At 47.4% G+C, this 21,336-nt stretch overlaps 1 protein-coding gene across 1 annotated transcript in view; it reads right to left on the bottom strand.

Annotated features, from left to right (window-relative positions):
- PSMD10 (proteasome 26S subunit, non-ATPase 10) overlaps nt 1-21,336 on the bottom strand; it is a 60,227-nt gene that overhangs the window by 8,082 nt on the left and 30,809 nt on the right. The gene's annotated exons all lie outside the window — the stretch shown is intronic.

Raw genomic sequence — 21,336 nt, 5'->3', positions numbered from 1 at the left:
CTAATGCTTTAGCTTAAATATTTGAGACTTCTGTTTATTTCATAGGTGGGGAACTATTTGCAGATCTTGCAGGATGTAGTTCATTGTAATTCTGCAGATTGCCAGAACACAAATAAACAAGCACAGCTGCCTGGGACACGGAGAAATCTTCTAATATCCCACTGAACAAGGATGGCCGTGTCCCAGCTGCAAGAGAATGCCAGTATTTCAGAGGCCTGGCTATGCCGTCACCCTGCCAGCCCCACTCTGCCTCCGGCCAGCCCAGCACAGGCAGGGGGTTTGGCGGCAGCGCGAGGGAAGCGCTCCCACACCACCACTAAATGCATTTGGTTTTGGGGTGGGGGGCAGAGGCCTGTGCTGAGGTTTGTGCTAAATCTGCACTTCCACCCTTAAGATAATGGAGTTTTAAAAGAATCTGCAATTCCCCATTTATTAGTTTGTAACAAATCTTCATTCCCGCCCCCCCCCCCCCCCCAGCTTAGCTGTGAGCCAGTTTAGAGCTCCTCATGCAAGTTGTGCTGCATTTCTGCTGCACTGACATTTCCACCCCAAAAATATCCTGGTGTCTAGGCTTCCCTCTCAGCCAACGGAGAAAAGAGATGTATCAGCTTTAAAGAGCCCAGCTGCGCTGCTAGCAGTGTTTTTAGATGTCACATGGTATGAAGGTTACTCCTAAAAGCATCTTCTCAGCTGTTATACTCGAAAAGGTAACAACTAACAAATGTATGGTAGCTAAAAGTGAGATAAATCAGCAGCTTAAAGCTAGACCACTGCAGGTGAAGGTTATATATTTAGAATAATCATCTCCCTGTCCCCATTTGTAACTCATTCAATCCTCAGAACCCAGATATCTTCAATATGAAAAAGGGAGACAGAAGGTAAGTTTTGCTGAGTTCAACCAAAGAAACTGCAGGACTGGAAGGTGAAGAAAAAAGCAACCACCTATGAGAATTTCTAGCTTTTATTTTTGACCCTGAAAAAATCTTTACTGACCTCAACCTTGCTTCCTTCCAACCATAATTTCTCCATGTTTGCCTCCAGTGGTGACATGTCATAAATTGCTTTCCTGACCCTGCTTGTTATGCCCCAGTAATACTGAACTTGCAACACCTGCTGAGCCATCTGGAGCTGGCTAGGAGCCCTCAGAATCAGAGGCCATTTTGTTGGAAAAAAAACCCCAACAACCGCTGGTTTTGTAACACAGTGGGAGCTCAGAAGTCCAAAATACAGGGGGCCCAATTCCTTTGTACTCCTCTGCCTGCTGAGCTTGATGGCACAAGGCAGAGTACGGCGCTAAAACCCACGGGAAACCAGTGCTGTTTGTTGAGGAAACAAACCAAGGAATCTTTTGCATACTGAGGGATCCTTCCTTCTGGTCAACTATTATTTTTAAGCCTCAGCCCCACCTGGATGATTCTGAAATAGCTCAAAAATGGAATGAAGGTAACTGCAAAACAGCAGGGTGCATCTCGTAATTGCTTAAAATGAGGTATATTTGGAAGGCATAATTCCCTCCAGCATCTGGGAAAAGGAAAGTCTTGGAAACAACATTCTAAGACGTATCCTGATCTGCAGTTTCTAGCTTGTGACGCCAAAACACAGAGGGGCTACATCCACAGTCTGGGGTCAGCCCTGACATTATGAAAGTGGAGAACAATGAAGCTCAAGTCCATACCTGATTTGGGATCCCTACCTTCTCTTCTAATTTCCAAACATGTGCTGAGGCCTGGATTGGTCTGCGCTGCGCCTGGTTTGAGTACAGAAATGCATTATGCTACAATTTTAAATAAAACTGTTTTGTCACTCCAAGATACAGTACAAGTAAACTCCAGGGACAGTAATCCCATTACTGAAGCTGTGACTTCACCTTCTGTCACAGATCTTGTTCCATGAGAAAACAAATTCATACATGGAAATATTTTTTAATAAACCAGGCCACTTTCCTTCCAAGAGTAATGCAACTCTCCAATGCAAACACAGGCTCAGTCATTAATTCGCTTACTGGAACCATGTATGTGCTGTAGGAGCTGGATGACTTGAGTAGGACAGGAGGTATCTCTGGCAGCACTTGTTACCTACAATAAGAAAAAAAAAAAGCACCTGCTTCCACTATCTGTCCCCGGCAGTGCTCAGAGTTCAGTGAAAGATCTTGCATTTAAGTCTTCCCAGCTAAGGGTGATGTACAACACCCACAGATGTGAGGAGGCTAATACTACCAGAGACTGGGAATCCAGATTCACAAGGAAATTAATTACTTGACTAAATAAATCAGATGCCATACTAATTTCACCACAAAGGCACAGTTCTCATGTTAGGTTTTCTCTATAGGACAAAGTTACAGTAGGTTAATTAACTACAGGCATGGCTATAAAAAACAGATGTGCTTAACTGGCACAAATCTGCACATGGACAGACTGTCATTTAGTTTAGCTCAAGATATAGTTTAGGTAAACTCAAGTGCAAAATCCAAACACAGACTGCACCAATTTAATTAAATGCCTAAAAATAAAATCAGTTTCAGATGATCATCTGGTATCATTTTCTTGCACAGACAAGGTGTTTCTTCCATCTGTGCAGCTCTATGAATACTTAGCAAATCTTGCAGGGAGGGAGGGAAGACAGAGTTTTTGGATAAGACAATCACCCGTACTGCCGAACAATGTAGTTTTATTTCTAGGTGCTCAAACTGATTAAGATTTGGAGCTTTTATATAAACAGTGACAACTATAATTCTGCCCAGACATGACTATATGACGATACTGTTGTGTAAAACAGACATATACTGCAGAGGGCAAGCTGTCTGCCGGGCAGCGCTGCACGTCACTGACTGCTGTGCTTTGCAGCGCTACGTTCAGCCCAGCGACCTGTACGGCTGCAAGAAGGCAACAGCTTGGGCTGAACCTGCTGAAGCAATGCGAGCTTATTCAAAACAGTTGCGGGCAGCACCCAACATCCTCCATGGCTGAGCTCCCCTGAACTGCTGTCCCCTCCAAGATGAACTACACCATTAGGTTTAACTTGCAAAAAAGTAACTGTATTTGATTCAAGAGTCACTAAATAGGCACTTAGTTGTCTCAGGCTCTGCTGCCTGTTGATACCTCAAGCACAGGTGCCTACTCCTTTCATCTTTGTTGCAAATATTTAGGATTGTTCTTTCTTCCTCCCTACATCTCTGAAGCGTAGATAACAATATTGATTTACATGCAGTCTAAGTGAGCCTGCTATACAATGAATGCTTTGTCCACTTTGTGCCATCCTGTGGCAAGGGCTGCCTTTTTCCCAGTGATGGAGGCCCATTAGAAGGGACACGATTTATGAGTTCAGAAGGAAAACCCCCAAGTTTGCGCTTCAATTACAGAACCGTGCAGGAGAGCAGAAACTTCGGTCCCCATGTGGAGCTTCTCAGATACTCTGCCAAAGGTGGAACAGGAAGGGAGAGAGAGGAGAGGAGGGCGAGAGAGATGGGTTCAGCTCTCATAACAACTGATCCTTGCCTGCTGACACCCTCACAGAAGTTTCACAGCGGCAGGGCTGTAGATCTCCACTGTCCTGGCCATACCCTGAGGTCTGTCCTGGAGGCAGAGATGCAGGGGGCACAGAAGGGTCCGTAACATTGCTGGGGAGGACAACCTCCATTGCAAAATACTTCATTTAAAAATTATTCGCTGCCAAAGAAACCCAAGAAAGACATAACAAACCAAGTACCAGTGGCCACAGGTTACCATCGCTTATGTAACAGCATCAATCACACCTGAGAGCTGGCTGCAAAGGGAGCAGAAATTAATAAATGCCACTCTTGTTGCCACATCAACTATTTACAACAATGAAGCATAAATAAGGAAGTAAATAAAACGGGGGGGCAGCTATGGAAATATGGACAAAACAGCAGAAGTCACAGGGAAGTGACACTTCAGGCTCCAGGTTTCTAAAAGTAGCTTAGAATATGAAGTGTGGAAGGAAGAACACAAAGTAAGCTATAAAGCATCAGAAGCGCCCTTTATTTTGTAGGAGTTTCTCCATTTCTCAAAAGTTTTTCCTGTCAGATTTTCTCAACAACACAGCTGCACCTTGGCTCTGACACCTCTCCTCCGAAAACCAGCAGCCACCTCGCAAACCCATTGTAAACAGAGGCCACAAAACCTTCCCACGACTAACTGCAGTGCGCCCTGATAACACAACTCACCAGCGCAAGACAAAACACCTTTATTTCGGTAATGCCACACAGGGGCCCTGGAGCACGACGCCCCCGCTGAGGCAGTGCTGGAGCCCGGCGGGGCACAGGCCCTGGGGCCAGGCCGAGCCCCCGGCTGGGGCAGCACAGGCCGGGCACCCCCTGCTCCCCGCGGGCCGAGGCCGGGGGTGCTGTGCGAGGTGCCTGCCCCACACGGAGGGCCGGGCACGCTGCGGCCATAGCCATGCTCCCCGCCCGCACCGAGCGTCGAGGCAGCGAGGCCGGCCCGTGCCACCTGGCGCTGCCCCCGCTGCCGCGGCCTCAGACCCCACCGGAGGGGCAGCCCAGCAGCAGCCCCGGCAACCGGGGGCACTCGGGGCACAGCGGCCGCTCCCTGGGGGCACAGCCCCGCGGCTCCCCCCGCCGGCCGCCGCGGCGGGAGGTAGCGGTACCTCAGCCGCGCTCGGAGCGCTGCCGCTCCCCCCGCCCTGCGCAGCCGGAGAGGTCCGGCCGGTGCCGCCGGCGGGCACCGGTACGCCCCGTCCCGCCGCCGACCCCGGGGCACGCCGAGCTCCCGCGCACAGCCCCGAGGCGCCCGCTCCCGCCGCCGCCCGTGCCTGTGCCGGGCCCGCACGGGGCTGCACCCCGGCCCCCAGCACACGCCGCGCCCCGCGCAGCCCCGGCGCCCCTTACCTGCCCTCGGCGGCGCGGGGCGGGGGGCCATGCCCGGGGGCGGGGCCAGCTCCGCGGGGGCGGGGCCGCGGCAGGGCGGGGCGGGGCGGGGCCGTGCCCACCCCGGGCGGCGGCAGCACGGAAAACCCGGTCCGGAGTCAGGAGCGGCGAGCGCGGGAGTCGGGGCGGGCGGGGCAGGCCGGTTAGCGGGGACTGGGGGCAGGTGCGACGGGGCCAGCTTGGGTGAGGGGGCAGGCCGGGGGCCCTTTCCATTTCCCTGATGTTATATTTCGGTTTGTAAAGTCGAGGGAACTAGTGCCACCCTCGGCGCAGCCAGGACAGGACCAGCCCCAGAAAGGGGAGGTGTAAGGCGTTACAGCAGGTGTAAGCTGTCAGGAGAGCAGGTGTAGGCAGCAGCGCTGCCCGCCCTGGCCCCAGCTGTGGGGCAGCCCCATGGCAGCCCCACAGCTGCAGCACGCAGAGCAGTGCGGTGGCACCGCCGGTGGCTCCCGCTGGCTCCCCTTGGGATGGCAGGGTCACCGGCTGCTGGAACAAAACCTGTCCCTCTGCCCCCGGTCCGCGCCTGCGGGGTAACGGGGAGGGGTGCTGGGGCTGTCCAGTCTCCACCTGGGGTAGTTAACAACGAGCGAACCCCCCCCCCAAGCCCCCGTTCAAATCTGAGCCAGCAAAAATTAAGCTGTGAGTTAGGATTTGAAGGTACATTCCCACCAATTCCAGTTTGCTGGGATTCCGACATCCCTGCTGTATTCCTTTTCAAGGCAGTCTAGAGCCGCGATGCCCCTCAGGCAGATACCAGGGCTCAAGGCACAGCCACCAAGGAGGGAGGCAGAAGGTACAGACACAGATCTTCGGCAGGGAGGAGAAATCGGGAGGCTCCAGGAGACCTGGGCAATGCCTTTACCTTGCTTGTTGGGGTTGGGATGGTCTACAATGCGCCGGTGCCACGTTAGGAGAACAAGCAGTGTAGCCACAAGAGAATTTAGCACCCAGGTGAGACAATGGCACCAAGAGCAGGGTGCAGCTACTCGCAGGACGCGCTGTCCTGACCGGCTGCAGACATGCAACTCCCACAGTTTTCATCTTCTACAACAGATAAGGCTAAAGCAAGACTAGTCACGCTCTCCCACAGGCACTCAGTTCCTAAGAGTTTGCCTGCTACACACAAACTCTTTTCCATGTCTGTCCCTGCTTTAAAACCAGGGAGATGCAGGATGCCAGGTGACACACCTCGCCCCCAGTCCAGGTTGTCCCCAGCAGCACAACAGCCCTGTTCACAGGTCCTGGCCCTGAGACAAAACCTGCTGGTCTGCCCAACGACATGCTGCTCCTGGGTGATCCTCAAGTGCCTCTGCAATGGGATTATGGTACTTTTTTGAAAAGAAGGACGTTAAAAGTTCAGGACATGGGAATATTTGCACTGGAGTATTTGCTTTGCTGCTGTAAGTGCTGGTTTCCAGCTGCAGCAAACCAGAATCACTCTGATGATCTCAGCTGAGATAAGTTTAGTGCCAGCTGTGCATTTCCTCCAGCTCTGGTACGCTGAGAACGGAGGGAACGGAGACAGCGCTGCCAATCGCCTTCAGCTCCTCCGCTGACTCTTTTCAATGGTGCCTCTGAGCTATAAAACGGAGCACTGGCTTTGAAGGCAAATAACCCGTCTTACTCCTGACCCTACCATCAACTTTACGTTGTGCCATAGAAATTACTTAACTTTTCTATATCTCAGCTCCAGTCAATGGCAATAACACTAAAGCCTTCCGAGATCAGTAAGAGCACCGTGTTATTACTGTAACTTGGCTCGGATGCTCAGAATCCATCTTGGGGTTTCAGCATCAAATTAATCAGTGCACACTGGATTCTGCAACTGCAGCAAGAATTCTGATATAATGATTCAATAGGTACAATATTGCTTGGATTTACAGCCTGTGCTTTCACATCTTAATCTCGGTACCTTAAACCCAGGCCATTATAGCCTATGCCTAATAACGAGTGTAAAATAACCACCCTACAGCATGCAGCAAACTTCAGAAGTGACAGACATACAAAGTGTCCAAACATCACTATGAGTCTGAATTTCTGGGTGCTGAAGAATCACTGCTTCTGCATCAGGTGCAGGAAGGAACAACAGCTTAATTAAGGTTTTATTTCTGGCCAGTCCTGTTCAGTGATAGAGAAAAATGTGACTTGGAAGTAAATACAGTCATATGGGGACAATTTTACAAAAGCCTTTAAAATCAGCAAAGAAATGCATTTCATTACTGCAGCCAGCTACTCCTATGCTTTTCTCAACTTTCAGTCTTTTAATGTCTTCATGAGAACAACTGGCAGAAGCCACGTAAAACACTGAAATAGTAGGCAGAGGTGGGAAAAAAATTGGATATACTTGCTGATCTCTATTTAAGCTTTTATGGTCTGTATCCTAAAATGAACTGCTGATTCAAGTCTAAGGTTTGGGCTATTAAGCTTAAAATACTGGGAAGTGTTTTGAGTCTGGCAGATGCTGATCGCTGCCTGCCCTTACAAGTCACTGAGCATCTCTTGCCATCAGCTGGCACTTTGCTAATGGCCCACATGCAGGCCTGATGATGTGCATTAAGGATGCTACTGCCCAAGTACATAAACCTCTGTGCCTGGGAAAGGAGACCAGACATCCTTGAGCTGGACCAGTGTTTCTGGCTCTGTGAGTAAGGTCAAGGATTCCACATTGCCCTGGAGTGGCCAGCCCAGACAGGAAAGCAGGGAGGAGTGACTTGGAGCCGCTTAAGCCCTCAGTAGATTTTAAAACAGCCTTGGGCTTGCCCCAAGACACCAGTGCTTCTGCAATAACCCTTAGGCTTTACTGCTCTGCCAGGGACCTGTCTCTGGGGGCATTTCCTCCCCTTGCACCATGGTTGAAGTGACAAAGTGTATTGGGTCTGGCTGGGATGGAGTTAATTTTCCCCCTGGCAGCCCTCACAGCCTGTGCATTGGTAGCTACAGAGGTGTTGACAACACAGCAGTGTTTTGGCTGCTGCTGAGCAGTGCTCCACAGCATCAAGGCATCTCTCCAGCCTCCCCCCCTCACCCCTGGGCTGGGGTGGGCGAGATCTCAGGAGGGGACACAGCCAGGACAGTTGACCCAAGGTGACCAAAGGGATATTCCATACCATATGATGTCTGCTTAGCAGTAAAAGCTAAGAGAAAGGAGGAGGCAGGGAAGGCGGGGAGCATTCATTATTACATTTGTTTTCCAGAGTCACCAGTACACGTACTGAAGCCCCGCTTCCTGGGAAGTGGCCAAACATCACCTGCTGATGGGAAGTAGCGAATTAAATCTTTTGTTTTCCTTTGCTTCCACACGTGGCCCTTGCTTTTGCTTTGTTAGACTGCCTCTGTCTTGGCTCATGAGTTTTTTTCCACCTTATATTCTCTCTCCCCCCACCCCACCCCACTGCATCCTGCTGAGGAAGAGGAGTGAAAGAGCGGCTTGGTGGGCACCTGGTCTCCAGCCAAGCTCAACCCACCACATTTTTTTCATTCATATTTGTTTGTTCATTCATATTCCAGTAATGCAGAAAATTCCCTCAAAACCTACACACCTTTTCAGAGTGCCATCAGTGACTCCTCCTTAGATCAGGTGCGCCTTTAGCTTGGATGAACAGCCCTTTTGTTATCTTGCCTTCGTTGGGACCTCAATAAGTACAGCCGTAACACAACTCGTTGTTCTCAGCCTTTTTCCTTCCCTGATATCCTTTTTTCTCTTAACTCAAATCCCATTAAGGCTACAGTGTTTTCAGTATTTTTAGCTGTGACTTTCAAAAGGCTGCCAAAAGATAGCTGAAACGTATATAGCAGTGTGATTAATGCTCTTGGCGTTTCTTCACGATTCGGCGCAGTGTTAAAGGAACCTAAATGTGGAAGAATGACAAAATCACCAGCAACTGTTTCACTGGGGGTTTCATTCAAATTTTTGCTGCCCCAGTGGGTCTCCCTCTCTAACTTTCCTCCCCACCTACATAACTGAGTGCTAAAACTACTGGGAGCACCAAGGGAAGAACATGGTGCTTGTAGACGACATTTACTTCCCACTGTCTTGTCACAAAAATATACTGAGAACAAACTGCCTCTCAGTTTTGTTTGCTGGGCGTTAAGATTTTAGTTTACAGCATGCCAGAATAAAGAAACAGATAAAAATCCCCTGTCCATTACTGCAAATGCTCCACTAGCAAGCCATAAACGCAGACTCCAAATGACAAAAAATCCCAATAAATCTGCATATGAGCAGGATCCTACTCACATCTGCAGAAACTGTGAATCTAGGACTGAACAGATGCAGAATAGCAATCTGTCTTTAGACACGTCCCTTGCAAGCCTGCTCTATGTCTTGCTTGGTTAGAGAAGGAAAGTCATCTAACAGCCAAAATCCAGTAAGTAAAATTCAGTGCAGGTCAACTGAAGCTACATGGAGCTCATGCAGTTTAAACCAGCTAAGGACCTGGCCTTGTTTTGTTTGGCACTGTGGACCTCAGTTTTTACTGGTAAAAAGCTGAGCTGTTTTAATCAAAAACCGAGGCTGTGTGTCTTTTCCACTGTAAGGTATAAATCTGTATTGGTTGGCAGTGAGAACTATGAAAGATTTTTGATACTAGCTTGCTCAGCACTGCTAGCATTGTAAGATTTTTTTTTTTTCAATGTAATAACAGTTTTAAAAGAGAAATTGGCTCCTGTTTCAGAGAACTTTCTGAGGCTTACAAATCATGTGGCCCAAGTCATGGGAAAGATGTTACTAACTGCTTACAGCAAAGCCAACAGCTTTCACAGGGCTACATTCATCCTGGCTACCAGTGACAGAGTGGGATGGCAAAGCACACGCAGCCACCCATGGCTCGAGCATCAGCAGGGGCTTGAGTCTGCACCCAGTTACGGGGCCATGGTCCAGACTCCTATCTGTAGTGGGAAGAGCTGGTTCCTAGAGGTGAGGTTTCCCTGGAGAACTGGGGGAACACAGGTACCTGTAGAGATGAATCACTCCATCCTACAGCAGGTGAGGAAGAGTGTGGACCTCCTTCCTGAGATGTCTCATCTTCTTTCACCAACTACAAAAGGAACTGAGACAACATGGCCAGGAGTCCTGCTTCGAAATGAGGAGAGTGGAGTCTGATCCCAAACCAGAATCCTCTGAGACCACCGGTGGGTTTTAAGGCTTACTTCATGCTAGTGGCCAGAAAGCCAAGTACCCATGCAAAACCTGTCTGGCACAGGGAAAATCCTTCTGGAAAACTGACCTACAAGCGTGAAATTTCCAAACATGTGTCAAGACTTGCATTGATCAGTGTTAGTATAGGAAACAAGTGAGAGTTTACACGTGCATGAGATAAAACAGCATTGATTGTATACTGATACATACTGCTCTGGTTGCAATACATATATTTGTGGCCATATGTGTTTAGGTTGAGGGCAGCGCTACAACAGAGTGAAACCATCACAGAGAAGGAAATGCTATGCAGCTTCTCTGCCCACCACTGTCGTTCCAGGTTTGCTGTGCTGAACTGAAGGTTCAGGCTAGACATATGGTGCCTATGGCAAAAAGCATCCTGAGCGCGCTGTTCTCTGGCTTCCAAGAGATGCAGTAACCTAGCTTACAGCAGCTGACAACACGCAGCAGAAGGTGACTTCTCAAAGAGAGACAATTCGCAAAGGTTTACCATTTTCAGACAGAAAAGTGCTGTTGATGGTTAAATGACCTGATACCCTTCCCGCACACTGTCCAACCCCTGCCCTCTGCATGCTCCCTTCACATCAGCAGGAAACCCTCAGAAATACATGTTCACTGCTAACTGGTTTTAAAAATGCACTATGTTGTAAAAGGAAATAATACACTCTCTCCTGTTGGAAACACATCCTGGCATGCTTTTAAAAGCAAGCAAACAATAATTCTTCTTTCATATTATTGAGTTTACTGCCCTCTTGCAGTCCATAACACATTTTAAAACTGGATTTCTCTTTGGTTCTGACAGGGTGTAAGTAAAGGCTACCCTGTGGTGAGGTACCACACAACGGAAGATAACACAGAGGTGAAGCTGTACGCCAGACACAAAAACAGGAGCAAATGTTTCTCCACTTAATGAGAATGTCTGCAGCTACATTAGCCTGCAAGCAAACAAACTCCAGTGAACAAAAGGACAGAATCACCTACAGTGGCACAACCTTCCCCACAGATGCTGCTTTACCAGCAGCACTGCACAGCCTGTCGCCATGCCTCTGGGGGAAAGCTCAGCCAGGGCAGCATCCCAGAGAGGCAGGCCGCTCCGACCCACGCTCCGACCTGCCAGAGAAGCAGAGGCCGGGTTTGTTCATGGATCTGTCATGTAAAATAGGAAATCTACGCAGAAGTGCTGCTTAGCAGTATGGAACTGTTTTCTGCTCCAGCGCAAGACTCGGCACACAAACATTTCAGGTGCACAAAACTCCTTGTCCCGATCAGCACTGCACATGGTCAGCTCTGGAATTTCTTTTTTTTGACCCCTATAACATGCATATGTAACATAGCCTATTCAGAATAAATATACCGCAGGCAAAACTCAAAATTTCAGCTATGCCTGTGCATCATCTCCAGTTTGATCTTACACACCACATCCTAAGGACTAACTGTCCCCAAAATGGGCACAGACTTGGGATGTTGTGAAAGCTGGTATGTTCAAGATGGGTTCTTTACCAGTATCCATGCTTTCAGCTAGTCTCTCACTTAGGGCCATTTCTATGGATTGTACAGGGCTTTGCATCAGACCCTTACTGACATACTCCTTTTGAACTAAAAGTCCATATTTTCTCAGTAGATTTTAAGTACTGTAAGTAAACGCCTGCCTTGAAAGAAGTCCCACTGAACCGCCAGACGTCAGCACAAGAACTCCTACTCAAAGCAACTGGGTTTCAAAACTGCTTATAGCTAGAATTTTAAAGGGCAAAACACATTTGGTATTTAGTGCCTTGATAAGCAGTCAGAACAAAAGGGAGAATTGTTAAGTATCATTTTAAAAAGGAAAAAGGAACATTAGCTTGAAGATGATTTCTCATTACCAGAAATCACGAGAACTTTTTTCATGTCCCCTTAGGACAGAACACGTATCGCTTCCTCTCCTCCCTTGCTCCCTCCACCAGTTCAAGCAAGGCTGAAACGCTCACCTGCCTGCATTCCCATCTCAAAAGGGCACAACGAGGTTTTAAGTCACTAATGTACACAAAGCTTTTGAATTGAAAAAAAAAAAGATATCAAAAGAGGCCGTTTATTTAATGTGCATGGAATAAACCAGGACTCTGCCAGAATTTTGCATTATTAACATATAAGAAAAAGTTTAAATGCATTGTGCTGGTATTTGCTTAAAGGAAGTATTGCTTTTGCTATATTTGCCTTGAGGGACTACTGCACAAAATGAGTTTGCTTACAGGAATGAGATCGCAAAAATAGCATTTTCTAAGGAAACAGGAAAGATTTGCTGATGTTTTTTGGAAGAGCAAATTAAGCTGCTACAACAAGGGATAACACAGTTAAGGCATATAAAACATGTCACGTGGATTTGTGCTCAATCACAATTAAACAAGTCTTTTTAATCGTCAAGATTCAGCCCTTGTGATGAACTCCTACACTATTTATGCTTATCCCTTTGTTCAGTTTGAGTTCTACAAAAGGAAACATTTGCAAAAATGCAAGTAGCCTGTGAATGGCGTTTGAACTGCAGGAGAGATTATATTATTCAAATAAATGTCTTTCTAGAAATTATCAGCTATATTACTACTACTATTATTATTGTTAATACAATGTCAAAGTAGAAAAATCAGGAAGAGCCATTGTCTTTAAAGCCTGGCTTTAAAGTCTAAACTGCAAGAAGCTGCTAATAGTTTTTAATCCCTTCTAAAGTCATACAATGACATATTCACTGTAACTGTGTGCTTCGGTAGGGCCATACTTTTTTAAAAATGTAAAGATTATGTATGTAATTGATCTGCTTTATGGTTTTTGCTCTTTTAGGGTATATTTAGAACAATTTAAAGATTTTTCCATGCAACCAAAAGGATAGAAACAGCCTTTCCTTAAACAAAGAGCAAATATAAACTGACCTTTCATGTCATTGTTCACCACCACCACACCCAGAGGTAGGGATTTAGGGGAAAACACTCATTATTACATGGTTTGTGATAAATTTGACAATCCTGGTGCACCTTAGGTCAACATCTCCCCTATGCGACTTATTATCATGATGAAACACAGAGGATAAACAGCAGCTTGCTACAGCACGTGTGCTCAGCGCCGTCCTCCTCTCTCCCAGTCCTCAGCCCCGCTTCCACAGCCACGTGCATGTGGCTGACTTCAACGCCCCAGCAGTCTCACTGACGCCACCGGACGAAAATCAAGGCTGCAAATGATCATTTGCAAGGTCAGGGTCTTGCTGTCCCAGGAAGGCACTTTAATTACATGTAATTACTAGTAGCAATATACAACCACTCTAATCCATCTGCTACAGGTCAGTTGTCAACCAAAATCACAGTGAACTGAAAGCAACTTTTTCTACAGATGCAAAGATAGTGACCGTGACGGATGCTGAATGGAACAGTCCCAGATGGACACATGACTTTAACCTGCAGAATGAAAAAGGGCAGAATGAAAAGCTAACACTAATTCAATACCAGTGACATCAGTGGTGCCGATAGAGAAGTCCCTTAACTGGGTTTTAAGCCATTATTTCTTTCTGGGGGCTGCCTGCTTATAGAATTGGAAGAGTTTCAGCACTTCGTACAGGCTCCAAGAACGTATCACTTTACTTACTGAACATGATAGGAAAGGCCACCCAGTTGGAGTTTTACATCATCTCTGGCACAGAAGCAATACTCAGCGTTTGGGGAGGAAAAGAGCAAAGAGCCCCACTTCTGGTAATTTTACAAAGCAGTTTGATTCTTTGGGGATGTCCATACAAGCCTGCGGCTTTTTCCTTTTTCCCTGTGAGAACCTGGGAATTACAGAGTAGTTTATAAATCAAGATCGTTGCAGCAAGCCGAGCGCTCTGAAGCTGCACAGGTGAGGAGGAGCCTAGGCAGCGAGCGGAGATGCCTGCTGGAGTGGGGCTGGTATACAGCACCCTGGGTGCCCACGGGCACAGGACCTCACGTGTTGGCACCACACGGTGCCCAGGGCTCTGCAGCACCCATCAGCCCGGCTCAGGGGAAGCCAGCCGCGACGTGGGAGCAAGGACATGGCCACGCACAGCAAATGTGCAGGATGCAGCCTAGTTGTAGGCGGCATGAACCAAGCATGCTCCTCCCCAAGAGAGCTGGACTGTGGGGAAGGGCTGGTGTGCAGCGTGCCACTGCTACTGGCCACAGATCAGCGGTTTCTCCACCAACGGGACATGTTTGTACAGCTGCGAAACCCTGCTGCTGCGAGTGAAGGCATGACAGGGATGTAACCGTGCCAGGCCAGGCTGCCCCACTGCTTTTATCAGCTCATTTGAATCAAATTGCTGTGTACAACTGGATTAGACAGTTGTTCTTCAAAGGTTACACCCTACACACTATTAAGATTCATGTGTTTTTCAGATGAAGTCATCTGAGTGATTGCTTTCCCAGCTGCTCCCATGATGTACGGTCTGCTGACAGTTTTCATTTCCATTACTTTCCTCCAGCTTGCAAGCTCAGTGCCTACTTGATCACCGAAGGATAACAAGCGCTTCCAAAGAATTCGAACTGCTAATACACGGTGTGCAACAAAACTGCTGGGCTTGAGGATCTGAGTCCCGCTAAGCTGACAAATAACCCTGGTTGCCTGCCACAAGCAAATCGAAGGCATGACAAAAAAACGTGTGGGGGTTTGTCTCAGCTGGTCTTCTGCACTGTTTTTTATTCAGGATAGCTGATCCTTTGCTCAACAACTTCATCACATCCCACCATTACACTGCCAGACTCAGTGAAATTAAAATAATTCAGATAACTCTAATGATATTATTAACAAAGGAGGATAGGAAGCGCCATATCACTCTTCCTAAAAATTAAAAGTCACTAAACAAGTAAACTTCTCTCAGTACTAAACTCCTGGGAATCAGTAGGAAAAGTCTCATCAAAACCAGGCACTAAGCAAGCAGTCACTCAGTTCACTTTGCATTCGCTTGCTCACCTTAATGTACCGCAGGATTTCCCAAGCATTTCCCAGCTTCGTGGAATCCAGAGTCTCCCAAGGAAAACACCCCACCGCACCCCACCGCGAGGACCGGTGCCGGAGCAGCAGTGGGAAGCTGGATGCTGGCGGGCACAGCCAGGCTGCAGCCACCACCAGGGACCCCGCAGCACACACACCAGGAGAAGGGCAGCTGAGGGAAAGCGAGCTATATAACCATTAATTAACAGCATATACAATTATTATTCCACCTCCACAAGAAAAAGGGCATGCAGTCTCACGGAATTTAGGCTACTTCAGAGGGAGCCAAGTTGCAGAGCCTGGACGTGGGAACAGCTTTTCCCAGAGACTTCAATTCCCTCTGGGGACCAGTTATGTCAAGTAAAACGAAAAAGATTAGGACCCAGGTGAAAGTCAGGCAGGCAAAGCAATGCTCAGACACCACAGGCTGCTTTAGTCTCTCTCCTAAACTGGAGCATGTCAAAAGCAAAGAGAATTTTAGCAATTCCTCCCTACTTGGAGGAGACAGATGCTGAGGTCTCTATGTCCAAGCTTTCCTTGAAACAGCGCGAATTAAAAACTAGCTGTTTTTTAAAATGAAGAATGAGATTGCCTTGTATTCATTTGACAGCATGAATTGGGTGTGTCTGAAAAGCACCAAACACTAACATTGTTTTAACATCTATTCAGCTAAACCCTCCATTTCAGAGATGTAGAAGCAGGTGGAAAGCACAGAGTTCAGTGCAATTGCATGAATGCTATGCCAGGTTTTAATTTGGCACAGTAATCCTAAAATTACATTATCATACCTGTTAAGGCAAGAACACACCATATAAATTATACTTATATACATATATATATATATAAATGCACCCTTAAGCTGAAAGCATTTTTCATTTTAGACAAGTACAAAAAAGGCCGCCAAACTCAAGGCACAATATCACTTAACAGTTTCAGAAATTGTTAAACTATGAAAATGATGATCAGAAAAAGGACCTTTCCCTCCAATAAGGTTGACAGTTTAATTCCCAGATCCTCACTGTGAATTTTCCTCCCCCCTGCCTCGCTTTCGATTCTGAAACTGCATGAAAAAGAACAATGGGGAAAAAGAGACATAACAACAAGAGTTAATCATAAGCCATGAAAAGGTTACGCAGCCAATGCAAATTCAGGGGAACAGCAACTGTACACAGATAGAACCATTTTACTGTGATTTATCATGCAGCAAAGAGCTTGCTTTGGTTTTGACACCTGAGCCAGAGTGCATAAATGGATTCTTTGATGGTTGCACTTTTTGTTAGAAAGTCTTTCTTCAGCCTGTATCAGCCAGGACACTCGTGGTGCACAGCTCATCTGCTAAACGAGGAGAGGGGGGGAAACCATTTATACTACCACCACAACTGTTGCTAAAGCATCACTCTGCTTCTGCAAAAAAACTCTCTCCAGCACTCACATCATCCTAGGCCAGTACAATCCAAGGCTGCCCAGTCCCAGGGTTATACAGATGCTACACCAGCATCCCCAGGAGGTCTGAGGCAGCATCATGAGCAGCTGCTTCTCTGCTTTTTATGCTTTCCTCAGGAGAGAAAGCAGGGAGGACAGGGGGAGTGTCACCATCAACCCAAAAGGCCACAGATTTATCCAGGTGCTTACACTTGCACTGATTTCACATGGGACTTGGATGACTAAACACCGCTGTGGGTACAGGTGTTGGAGTTCCATTGCAATGTGTTGCACACAAACCAATGCCTTCAGCTGCAACAGGCATCAGCTTCCTACAGGTGATACAGGATAAGAAAACTCCCTACAGCTGTGTCTGCAAACAGGCCAGATCAGATGGCAGAGGTCTAGCGTTTTGCATGCCTTTAACAAAATCCCACTGAACTTGTGGCATTGCCACGTTTTTGAGCAACCTAAAACGTCCAAGCTACCCCAACTGTAGTAGTCCAGAAATATGGGAAATATTAAAATAACAGCTCAGACATTGCCAGCCCCACAGGCGGGCATTTCAAACGTGCACTGACTGCTGGCCCGAAGCCACCCTCTGCACCAGATTTGCCATCCCTCTTCGGCGAGCAGCATCGCTGGGATCAGTGCGTAGGGGGAAAAGTTCTTTGCTCTCCCACATCCTGCTCCCGTCAGGTGTGATTTTCCTCGCACCAGCGGAAATATTGTGGGCAGACTGGCACAGTGAGTCACCCACCTGGAACAATGTTGGGCGATAAAGATCATTTAGGTGCCTACTAGGGTGTCTGGCAGGGGGCTGCGCTTTTGTGGCTGGGTAGTATTTATCCTCTGTAGCTTTTACAGGGAGAGAAAATTCTCTTAGATTCCACAGTTATCACCTGGGATGGGGACATTTCCTTAGCGTTCCTGAGGCAGCCTTTCTCTCTGCATCATTAAGCCCCCAGCCTACTGGAAGCCTGTTTGTTTATTTCCATTTCCAAGCTTTTCTTATGACTGTTTTTCAGTTACAGCTCCTTTTCTTGTGCTCCCTTTTGAAGAGGAACAGTTGTATGCACAGGGGAAGTTCTGTGTCTGCCAACACCGCTATTTTCCTTCGATGAAAAGACAGGTTTGATTTGGGTTTGTGTCTGGCTCAGCTACCTGCTTGTTCACAGTGGACTCCAAAACATGCTCAAAGTTTGCAGCCTGCTGCCTCTCCTTGGTTGGGAAGAGGAGAAATGTGGAAGGGTACCTTGCATCTGATATTTCCTGAATACTTCCAGACTCTATCTGCACAAAGGGCTCTTTACAAACGCTCCTCCACAGACAGCTGAGGCCAGGAGGTGATGGTGTGAAGGCGCCCTTCTCTGGAGAGCTGTGTAATTTTACAGTAACCCCTGCCATAAGCCAAATGAGCCATTATGCGCAGTATCAGTGAAGCAAGAACAGTGATGAAGGCAGCCCGGGTGTTAGGGGGTGAGTTACATGACACGGATGGGTCCGGTCCCCAGGACATTGTGCTGGGGGAGGAGTTCAGTCCCCTTCCTCTCCACTGAAGTCCTCCAGCCTCCAGCTGACTTGCACAGCCCACTGCTTCTCTGAGGAGTGAGACAGAAATCGTGGGGTTGAGCTGGAAATGCCAGTGGGGTAGTACCGAAACAGGGAAACAGGGAGCACAAGGCTGTGGTGGGAAGAATGTGGGAAGGGAGTCAGGGTACCTTCAAATTACAGAGCAGCCTAGGGTCATGTCACAGCCACCAACTGGGAGAGAGCAGTGCTGATCAACCTGGGCTTACTAGTGGTCATGTATAAAATAAAAATTCATACACAGTTGAAGTGCTCCCCAGGTGTTACTCCTGAGCATGCCGGTGAGGATGCAGAGTGCAGCGAGCTTTGGAGTGATGCCTGTCTGCACCCAACAACATAGCTGTCCCTGACAGGCAGTGAAAAGTGCTTACGTCCTCCCAAAACTGCCACGGGCTTGTCAAGGACAGACTGACTCTCCCCAGCCAGGACAGGCCCCCCAGAACACTGCAATCCACACTTACTCTGACAACGATGCTGCTGCACGCTTGAATGGCTTTCTCTATACATTGCCGCTGGGTTTCACTCAGTTGAAGGGAAAAACTACAAACCCCAGCACTGATGAGCATCCCTAGCTGCACCCTGGGTGACCGACTTCGGCACAGACTCACCTATTGAATTGCCAACGCTTGCCTTGACAGATCACTTGTCAAAACAGGAGCTATTCCAAACCACGTGGAGAATGGGAGACCTAGCTGGAATTCAAGCATAATGCGATATGACTACTTAACAGTAAGGGCAAGTTTATCTCTGGGGATAAAGCTGCTAACTGGTTAGCAGGACAGAAAGGAAGTGTGTATAGGGCTGCCAAACCCACTGAAGATACAGCCACAACACCGACCCAACAGTTTTTGTGCCATTCTCAGGACGCAGACTTGTGGAGGCAGTACAGCCAGATGTGACACGTGAGTCCGCGCTGCTCTGCCAAGCCCAGGAAGCCCACTCCAAGCCACTGGCTAGCAGAGAGCCCAGGTACAAGCCCACCAAACCCAGCCCAAGGCGCTGGTGCCTAGCCAGGCAGCCCCCTGATCTCCTGGCAAACACTGAGCTGGTGTATCCCATTTCAGTACTCCCCCTCACCCCCAACAGCGGAAAATGATAAAGTTTGCTCTAGGGGACCCTGGTTTTTGAATGGTTAAAATGAAAAACATACTTCTTCCTGGAGTGAGACAAGGGACAATATAAAGCAGACCCATCCAGCACCTTTACAAGGAAATGGTATTGTGATTTTTAATAATAAGCTGTATTTGTTCTAGGAATTGGACACAGAGGATTAGCTGTATTTCTGAGCAAGTTATTTTGAGGTGACAAGCCACGGTGTTCTCCTCAGAAGATTTTATATTATTGGTACCTTTACAGACTTTCACTCTTTGTGAGCTTGAAAGTAACAGTGAGTTCATGAATTAACTTTTAGGCAGCAAACGCTCCAGCAAAAGCTTATAAATATTTTTCAGACAACAAATGAGGCTAGGCAATAAGCAAGCAAACCGTAAAGTGCATTTGAAAGTCAACCTAATGATGGATTTAGAGCCTTAAAGCAGTTCTTTTACTGTACTTGTTTGAATCTTTAATTACACTTCTTTTTATCCCTAGCAATCAGATGTGATACCGAACTAGAGCGTTTTATAAATCACATTACACTGGGTTTGGTGTCTTTGAACAATCACATATTTAGCATATTTCAGGAACACAAAGCAGTTGATGTGTTGCTGAGCTTTGTCAAGTTAAACAGGGAATTCTACAGGAAGTTTTTTAATTAGGTTTCAGGCCAACAGAAGCAACCCCTAAACATCACGGCAGTGCGTGGCTGGGCAATGCTGCCTTGCTCTGGGTGTGCCTCTGGGCTTCGTTCTGTTAATGACTGACACTTCTATTTATAGACTGAATACAAGGGAGTTGCTTGGAAGGGAACATTTCTGAATATGTTTCAGTGTACACAGATTTGAGTCACAAAGTCTGTGAACATACAGTTCCTGGTACTGGCTCCTTCCATTTTATCTCGAGATAAGAGTCTTTGCTCCACCTATGGCAAAGTAAGTGCTGCCGTTGCAGCGCTCTGGGCTGTTCTTGCCTCTTAGCCAAAGGCCAGTGGTGCAAGAAGCAAGAGCTTCCTTGTCATCCCACTGTAAGTTAAGCTTGGCCATCATCGGACCGAACCGGATTTTGTTTTCTGTGTTCCGTTCTTTTCCTAAGGTGACATTTGAACAGGCAGTGCTGCTCTCTAGTAGCAGCGAGCTAGAAGCAAACCCAGCAGCGGACAGGTACCATCTCTTACCTTCACAGGAGAATAACCCAGCACAGCTTGGAAGATTAGCGTTAGGGTCACGCTTCTGGTTTGACCGTGTGAAATGAGCCCCAGGCTGGTAATAGTCCAAAGTGAACGTTACTGGTGTTCAGCATCCTTTCCGAAACAGGACTGATGGTTGTAGTCATTTGCTATGAGACATACCCGCTCTGTAATTGGGAATCTCAGCCCTGTGTCCCAAGCTTAAATGGGCACAATATTAGTGCCGAAGCTGTGGTATTGGCTCCTGTTCTCTGGTCAGACTGAGCATTTCACCCTCCAGAATGTAGTTCTGTCATCTTTCAGGGGCTTAATTGACAAAAAGTAAATATAACAGGGAGAAAATATATCTTAGCTGAGGGTGCCTCAAGTGCCAGAGAAAGGACTTTCCTGTTAATAAATGAGAGGGAATTAGAAGACACGCTGATATTGCGGTAGAGACACAGGATCACGCGGTTGCATGCTGACTTGCAGTGCAGGGCAGCAACATTTTTTGCATATTCCTGAAAATTGTTGTCGTTTGCAAAGGATCAATGCTCTGTGAGCTACTGGTCAGACTCCTCCTGCGTATTATGGAGCTGCCACAGGCGATCACTGAAATAGGTCTGTAGATTTGCTCATGTTCAGAACGGGCTCATCCACAGCTAAATGACTGGAAAACAGAAGCAGCTCCCATTTTAGGCTGACCTGGGGAAGGACAGTGAGAACTTCCCATGTGCATCTGAGATCCCTCCATGCTTCTTTAGTGAAGCTGAATCTAAATTCTTTTTGCATGTTTGAAGAAACCTGAATTTGAATTTCAGCCTTTCGATGTACATATTCCTTTTTGGACTCTGGGCCACCCATGCATCCTTGGATGAGCCATTTAACAGTTCAAAGCCTTGTTCTCCCCATCACTAAAAGACAAGCATTGCCTACCCTGTGGGAATGCTGTAGGAAGCACTGAAGTCAGAACTAAGGAAAAGACATCCTTTATAAAACTTTTGAAGATGGCTTATATAAGAATATAATCAAACC

The sequence above is a fragment of the Falco cherrug genome, chromosome 15, assembly GCF_023634085.1.
Source record: "Falco cherrug isolate bFalChe1 chromosome 15, bFalChe1.pri, whole genome shotgun sequence".
Taxonomy (NCBI): domain Eukaryota; kingdom Metazoa; phylum Chordata; class Aves; order Falconiformes; family Falconidae; genus Falco; species Falco cherrug.
The sequence above is the reverse complement of the archived record's forward strand: the minus strand, read 5'-3'. Positions and strand labels throughout refer to the sequence as shown.